Here is a 9,123-nt window from a genome sequence, read left to right as displayed (position 1 = left end):
TTGCCTTCTCCTTTTGTGTGCTCACCGAAGTAGCACTTTTAATTTCCTTTAAGAACTTTTCCTTTGCATTCACAACCTGGCTTACTCTTTGGCAGAGAAGGTCTAACTTTTGGCTTACCTTGGCTTTTGATATGCCTTCCTCACCGAGCTTCATCATTCCTAGCTTTTTATTTTTATTTATTAATTTTTTAAAATTTTATTTATTTATTTGACAGAGACAGAGATCACAAGAGATCGATCTAAGCAGAGAGCCCGATGTGGGACTTGATCCCAGGACCCTGAGACCATGACCTGAGCTGAAGGCAGAGGCTTAACCCACTGAGCCACCCAGGCGCCCCATTCCTAACTTTTGATTTAAAGTGAGAGACATGTGTTTCTTCCTTTTATTTGAACACATAGAGGCCATCATAAGGTTATTAGTTGGCCTATTTTCAATATTGTTGTGTCTCAGGGACTAGGGAGACCTAACGAGAGGGAAGGATGGGGGAAATGGTCAGTCTGTGAAGCAGTCAGAACACACACAACATTTATTAAATTTGCCATCTTATGTGGGTGTTATTTGTGGCACCCACATACGATTACAGTAGTAACATCGAAGATCACGGATCACCATAGCGAATATAGTAATGAAATATTTGAAATACTGTGAGAATTATTAGAAGGTGACCTAGAGACACAAAGGAAGCAAATGCTTTTGAAAAAATCGTGCTACTAGACTTGTTTCATGCGGGGTTGCCACAAACCTTTAATTTGTAAAAAAACAAAACCAAAAATCAATATTGTGAACACCACAAAGGGAAGCACAATGAAAGAAAATAATTATATCACCTGTGGTGGCTCCTGATATCACTGGGTGAGCTTGGTTCAGTGTTGGCCGTCAGTGTTGTCTGTATTTAGTCAGAATATGTACAGAGGGAGAGATGGGAGTGAGTACTACAGGCAAGAAAAATATTAGGGGGTGGGGTAACTAATAATCTGTAAAATTGGAGGATACGTCTTAGAATTTATGACCGTTCATTACTTTTCAAACTTTGGATTGTGTAAGTAGGTTTCCACTGAAGAAGAGTTGTCGATGATGACACAATTTTAGTTTTTTCACTCATGAGCCTCTTTCCCCATTTAAGTAATTTTGCTGCAAATGGGGTTAAGAGCAGAGGCCGTGAAGCTTACTCACCATTGGAATGTAAATTGGTACAGCCACTGTGGAAAACAATAATGGAATTTCCTCAAAAACGTAAATATAGAAATATCATAGGATCTAATCATTCCATTATTGGGTATTTGCCAAAGAGATATGTATCCCTATGTTTATTGCCCCGTTATTTACAATAGCAAAGGATGAGATAGTGCCATTTAAGACAACATGGGTAGACCATGCCAATGGAAGGAATATGCCAATGACTATGGGTAGAAGGTATTACACAAAGCGGAATAAGTCAGACTGAGAAAGACAAATACCATATAATTCCACTCATAAGTGGAATCTAAAGACAGAAACAGAGAACAAATTGATGGTTGCTGGAGCAGGGATGGGGAGCGGGGGGAATAGGTCAGGCAAAATGGATGCAGGGGAGAGGGAGACATAGGCTCCAGTTATGGAATGGGTAAGTCATCGAAATAAAAGACACAGCATAAGGAAAAGATGGTCAATGATACTGTAATAGCAATGTAATAGGACAGACGGTAGCTATCCTTTTGGTGAACATAACAGGATGTGTAAACTTGTCAAATCACTAGTACACCAGAAACCAGAAGCAAATGCAACTTTGTGTGGCAACTATTAAAAAATAAAGAAAGGATTCCCCACCATTCCTAAGTAGGTCCACACAACTGAAGGCTTAACCTTTGATTCAGGTTTCTTAAGGCACTGTTTCTTAGTCTGCTTGGGATGTTATAACAAAGTGCTGTAGATGGGAGGGCTTGCAAAAATTGATTTATATCTCTTAGTATGGGAGACTGGAAGTCTCAGATGAGGGTATCAGCATGGTTGGGTGAGGACCCTCTTCTGGGTTGCACAATTCTTACTGTGTGCTCACATGGAAGAAGAAAGAACAAAACTCTTTGGGGTATCTGGGTGGCTCCGTTGGTCAAGCCTCTGGCTCTTGATTTTTGGCTCAGGTCATGATCTCAGGGTTGTGAGATCGAGTCTCATGTCAGGTTCTGTGCTGGGCAGGGAGCCTGCTTAGGATTCTCTTCTCTCCCTCTGCCCCTTCCCACTGTGCGTGCATTCTCTCTCTCTCTAAACAAGTAAATAATACTCTTGAAAATGCATTATCTATAGGCAACCACTATTAGTGCTTTGGCATAATGCATTTCTAGGCTTACTTCTAATCACATGTCGATCTATTTACAGCCTAAAACACGAAATACTTTCCATACTATGTATGCATCTTTCTTTGGCAAATACGCACCCATCTCCAGCATACCTCTATGTAGTAGTCTGTGGTATGACTGACTATATCATGATCTACAACATTAGCAATTTATGGAGATTTACTGGGTTCCAACTGCGTTATATGCATTTTTTCAACTCATTCGTCCACATGCCAGCTTTGTGAGGATAGGTATTTGGTTTCCTCACTTGACAACAGAAACCCGAGGCTTAGGGCCGTCAGCCTAGTAGGCTGCATGTCCGTCAAGGGCAGGCTGGAATGCCAGGAGTCTGACTCTAGCACCCATACTTCTAGCTTCTGTGCTTTTGTGTTTTCTCCCTTTGGGCACTTTGGTGGTTTTCAGGAAGACATATGCCAATGACTATTTTGGTACAAATACAGTTTATTAAATCTGATAAACAGTAAATTTCACAGAACACATTTTTAAAGTAAAACCAATCATATTTCATGCTTTCACACTTAATAAACTCAAGTTAGAGTTTACGCTGATCCTCTTCTTGGTGAGATTGCTGTGTCCATTCTCTCCACTCCCCTCCTGTAGTCAAACCTTCCCGGATCTGGGACACCACATGGTTCTAAGGCTGCTCTGCTTCACAGAGGCCCCTGGCTGAGTTCTCAGCTCCTGGCAGTGTCTCTTCCTCTCCAGGCTTAGCCTCAAGGGGCAGTGCCACCTGCGAGATGAGGACACAGTGCCTTTCCTCCCCAGACCATCTTCTAGGGCCTCTATGACACCTCATCCCCTACACCTTCCCCCATGCCCCAAAGTCATACTATGGGTGCTGCGTAAGACCCAGTCTGCCCCTTTCCCTAGTCGGAAAATGGTCACTCCCCCTTGCAGAAGAGCACAGCACCTCCCCTTGCAAAAGTTATTTCTAGCAACTGCTAGCTAGGTGTAACCTGAACCCAATACAATGCTTCCTGGAAGCAGGGTGAATTCCTGGACTGGCAAAATGGACCCCCCCACATTGTTCGATTGCAATGCTAAATGAGATGGCAGATATGTTCCAATTTGATTCAGATTATCTCTGAGAAATGGCCAGTTTAATCCAGATTTCCTAAGATGATGCTCTAAGGGCACTCTCATTGAGGCTTCTGAATGTGTTACATCAGCTGGTAGAAATCTAGGAAATGTATTTAGAAGGGGAGCAAATTGATTCTTCTCCCCGGGAGGGATCAGTACATACTTACCAATTCCAAGTGTTCAAACAAGAGCATAGGTAACCCCAGAAGGGTGCAAAAGGTTTCCAAGAGACTTAAAGAGGGTCAAATTTCAGATTTTCAACTTAAATGTATCCTGTTTCCTAGATGGGTCTGCTTCGGAATATGCCCGAGTTCATTGTCATTCTTTTGCCACTCTACAGAAGTCAGGTAGCCCCTTCACCAGTCCTAAATCTTACCAGGTTGCACTGTCCCATGCATACAAAATATTGGAGCACCAGATCAAGGGAAAAACTCCTTTAGTGATTAATGGAAGCATCACAGACCCTTAGAACTTTATATATTCTTTATATATATATATATATATATATATATATACATATATGTATATATGTATATATATATATATATATATTCTCTCTCTCTATATATATATATTCTTTATATATTCATACATGTTCATGTTAAGATTGAAGCCTGGTGTTGTAAGTGAGGCATTTGGGCCTGAGTTGCAGTGTTCAGAAATAATATGGGGAAGGGCAGTAAGAACAACAATTTTCATTTATTTCGTCTTCCAGTCCCTGGATTGTGGCTAACATATATCAGTTCTGAGGGAGATTTTTATGAGAGCAAAGCAATGAGAACATCAATAATAAATCCCCCCAAAACCAAGTTTTGGGAAAAAACCCAAACTTTTCAGAACATAATTCTTTTCATTTCTCTCAATATTCATCTCTCAGTTGTTTCATTAACTAGGAAGAAAAGAATCTGAAACAGCCAGAGCAGTATGATAATTAAGCTGATTCCATTAAAGGTCACTGAAGAATTTCTTAAACCACCAAAATTCTCAATATACATTGGATAGAAACCAAGGATAAAACTTTTATATTTCTTTCAGGGTTGGTATGCATTGTTCAAAAATGTTAAAAACCCCTTTTATCAAATCATCATGAAATATTTATATGTACTTAGCCATTTTAATTTCGTCTTTTAAATTGTTTAAAATTTCCTACTTCCAAAGAGCAAAAAATAGAATTACATGCTAGCTGCTGGACCAATTAGTGCTAGTGTTATGTAGTCATATTCTTTTATTTAATTTGAACACTTTTAATCCCAGTATAGTTAATAGGCAGTGTTAAATTAGTTTCAGGTGTAAAATATAATAATCCAACAATTCTATAGAGTACTCAATGCTCATCAATGTAAGTGTACTTTTTTTTTTTTTTAAAAAAAGAACATACATACAGACGGTGGGGAGAGGCAGAGGGAGAGGGAGAGAGAGAATCTTAAGCAGGCTCCATGGCCAGCATGGAGCGCGACATGGGGCTCAATTTCACAACCCTGAGATCATGACCTGAGTCAAAATTAAGAGTCCAGAGTTCAATGAACTGAGCCACTCAGGTGCCCATGATTAGTGTACTCTTAATCCCCTCCTCCCTCCCATTTGGTAAACAGCAGTTTCTTCTCTATAGGTAAGGGTCTGTTTTTTGGTTAGTCTCTTTTTTTCATTTTGTCTCCTTTGTCTCTTTGTTCATTTGTTTCTTGCATGCCACACATGAGTGAACTCATTGAGTATTCGTCTTTCTCTGATTTATTTCACTTAACATCATGTGCTCTAGCTTCAGCTATGTTGCTGTAAATGTCAAGACTTCATTCCTTTTTTTTTTTAAAAGATTTTATTTATTTATTTGATAGAGATCACAAGTAGGCAGAGAGGCAGGCAGAGAGAGAGAGAGAGAGGAAGAAGCAGACTCTCACTGAGCAGAGAGCCCGATGCAGGGCTTGATCCCAGAACCCTGAGATCATGACCTGCGCTGAAAGCAGAGGCTTAACCCTCTGAGCCACCCAGGCACCCTAAGACTTCATTCTTTTTCTAGCTAACTAATATTCCATTAAAAAAAAAATATATATATATATAAATAATACTACATCTGGACACATGCTGCTTCCATAATTTGGCTATTGTAAGTAATGTTGCAATAAACATAGGGGATATATATCTTTTTGATTTAGTGTTTTTGTACTCTTTGGGCAAATACCCAGTAGTCTGATTACTGGATCATATAGTAGTTCTATTTTTAACTTTTTGAGAAATCTCCATACTGTTTTCCACAGTGGCTATGCCAGTTTGCATTCCCACCAATAGGGCATGGGTGTTTCTTTTTCTCCACATCCTCGCCAACACTTGTTTTTTGTGTTTTTGATTTTAGTCATTCCAACAGCTGTGAGGTGATAGCTCATCGTAGTTTTGATTTGCATTTCCCTGATGATGAGTGATGTTGAGTATCTGTTCATGTGTCTGTTGGTCATCTGGGTGTCTTCTTTGGAGAAATTCCTGTTCATGTCTTCTGCTGGTTTTTAAAAGGTGTTATTTAGGGGTGCCTGGGTGACTCAGTGGGTTGAAGCCTCTGCCTTCGGCTCAGGTCATGATCCCAAGCTCCTGAGATCGAGCCCCGCATCGGGCTCTCTGCCCGGGACGGAGCCTGCTTCCCTTCCTCTCTCTCCACCTTCCTCTTTGCCTTTTAAAAAAAAGGGTTATTCATTGTTTTCCTATTTAGTTGTATATGTTCTTCATATATTTCAGATACTAACCCTATATTAGATCATCATTTACAAATATCTTCTCCCCTTCAGTATGTTGTCTTTTAGTTTTGTTGATTCTTTCCTTTGCTGTGCAGAAGCTTTTTATTTTGATATAGTCCAATAGTTTGTTTTTGCTTTTGCTTCCCTTGCTTCAGGGACATATCTAGAAAGATGCTGCTATGGCTGATATCAGAGAAATTACTCCCTGCACTGTCTTCTAGGATTTTTATGGTTTCAGGTCTCACATTTAGGTCTTTAACACCTTTTGAGTTTATTTTTGTGTATGGTGTAAGAAAATGGTCTAGTTTCATTCTTTTGTATATAGCTGTCCAATTCTCCTAACATTATTTATTGAAGAAACTGTCTTTTTTCTGTTGCATATTCTTTCCCCCTTGGTTGAAGATTATTTGAAAATATAATTGTGGGTTTCTTTTTTTTTATTAACATATAGTGTGTTGTTTGCTTCAGGGGTACAGGTCTGTGAATCATCAGGCTTACACATTTCACAGCACTCACCATAGCACATACCCTCCCCAATGTCCATAACTCAGCCACCCTATCCCTCTCTCCCACCCCCCAGCAACCCTCAGTTTGTTTCCTGAGATTAAGAGTCTCTTATGCTTTGTCTCTCTCCCAATCTCATTTTGTTTCATTTTCCCCTACCCCTCATGACCCCCTGCCCTGCTTCTCAAATTCCTCCTATTGGAGAGATCTTATGATTATTGTCTTTCTCTGATTGACTTATTTTGCTTAGTGTAATACCCTCTAGTTCCATCCACATCGATGCAAATGGGAAGATTTCATGTTTTTGATGGCTGCATAGTATTCCATTGTATATATGTGTGTGTATGTATATACATACACATACATACATATATAACTACATATAATATATATGTACCTATATATAAGTATGTGTAGATATATATATCTATATATATATCTCTATATATATATGAAATACATATATATGTGTGTGTTTGTATGTGGTTGTGAATATATATATCACATCTTCTTTATCCATTCATCTATTGATGGACATCTAGGTTCTTTCCGTAGTTTATCTATTGTGGACATTGGTGCTGTAAGCATTTGGGTGCATGTGTCCCTTCGGATCACTACATTTGTATCCTTGGGGTAAATACCCAGTAGTGCAATTGCTGGGTCTTAGGGTAGCTCTATTTTCAACTTTCTGAGGAACCACCATATTGTTTTTCCAGAGTGGCTGCACAAGCTTGCATTTTCACCAACAGTGTAGGAGGGTTCCCCTTTCTCCTCACCCTTGCCAACATCTGTCATTTCCTGACTTGCTAATTTTAGTTATTCTGACTGGTATGAGGTGGTATCTCACTGTGGTTTTGATTTGTATTTCCATGATGCTGAGTGATGTTGAGCACTTTTTCATGTGTCTCTTGGCCATTTGGATGTCTTCTTTGCAAAAATGTCTGTTCATGTCTTTTGCCCATTTCTTGATAGGATTATTTGTTTTTTTGGGGGGGGGCTGTTGAGTTTGAGAAGTTCTTTTTTTTTTTTTTTTTAAAGATTTTATTTATTTATTTGACAGAGAGAAATCACAAGTAGATGGAGAGAGGCAGGCAGAGAGAAAGAGAGGGAAGCAGGCTCCCCGCTGAGCAGAGAGCCCGATGCGGGACTCGATCCCAGGACCCTGAGATCATGACCTGAGCCGAAGGCAGCGGCTTAACCCACTGAGCCACCCAGGCGCCCCGAGTTTGAGAAGTTCTTTATAGATTTTGGATACTAACCCTTTATCTGATATGTCATTTGTGAATATCTTCTCCCATTCTGTCAGTTGTCTTTTGGTTTTGTTGACTGTTTCCTTTGCTGTGCAAAATCTTTTGATCTTGATGAAGTTCCAATAGTTCATTTTTGTCCTTGTTTCCCTTGCCTTTGGTGATGTCCCTAGGAAGAAGTTGCTGCAGCTGTGGTCAGAGAAGTTGCTGCCTGCGTTCTCCTCAAGGATTTTGATGGATTCCTGTCTCATATTGAGGTCTTTCATCCACTTAAAGTCTATTTTTGTGTGTGGTGTAAGGAAGTGGTCCAGTTTCATTCTTCTGCATGTGGCTGTCCAATTTTCCCAACACCATTTGTTGAAGAGACTATCTTTTTTCCACTGGACATTCTTCCTTCTTTGTTGAATAGTAGCTGACCATAGAGTTGAGGGTCCATTTCTGGGCTCTCTATTCTGTTCCATTGATCTGTGTGTTTTTGTGCCAGTACCATACTGCCTTGATGATTACAACTTTGTAATAGAGTTTGAAGTCTGGAATTGTGATGCCACCATCTTTGGTTTTCTTTTTCAACATTCCTCTGTCTACATGGGGTCTTTTCTGGTTCCATATAAATTTTAGAATTATTTGTTCTCTTTCTTTGAAAAAAAAATGATGGTATTTTGATTGCATTAAATATATAGATTGCTTTAGGTAGCATATTTTCACAATATTCTTCTGATCCATGAGCATGGGACATTTTTCCATTTCTTTACGCCTTCCCCAATTTCTTTCATAAGTACTTTATAGTTTTCTGAACACAGATTCTTTGCCTCTTTGGCTAGGTTTATTCCTAGGTATCTTATGGTTTCGGGTGCAATTGTAAATGGGATCAACTCCTTAATTTCTCTTTCTTCTGTCTTGCTGTTGGTGTATAGAAATGCAACTGATATCTGTGCATTGATTTTATATCCTGACACTTTACTAAATTCCTTTATGAGTTCTAGCAGTTTTGGAGTAGAGTGTTCTGGGTTTTCCACATAAAGTATCATATCATCTACAAAGACTGAGAGTTTGATTTCTTCTTTGCCAATTCAGATGCCTTTTATTTCTTTTTGTTTTCTGATTGCTGAGGCTAGGACTTCTAGGACTATGTTGAATGGCAGTGGTGATAGTGGACAGCCCTGCCATTTTCCTGACCTTAGGGGGAAAGCTCTCAGTTTTTCCCCATTGAGAATGATTTTCGCTGTGGATTTTTCATA

The sequence above is a fragment of the Mustela nigripes genome, chromosome 4, assembly GCF_022355385.1.
Source record: "Mustela nigripes isolate SB6536 chromosome 4, MUSNIG.SB6536, whole genome shotgun sequence".
Lineage (NCBI taxonomy): Eukaryota > Metazoa > Chordata > Mammalia > Carnivora > Mustelidae > Mustela > Mustela nigripes.
This window is presented reverse-complemented; position numbering follows the sequence as displayed.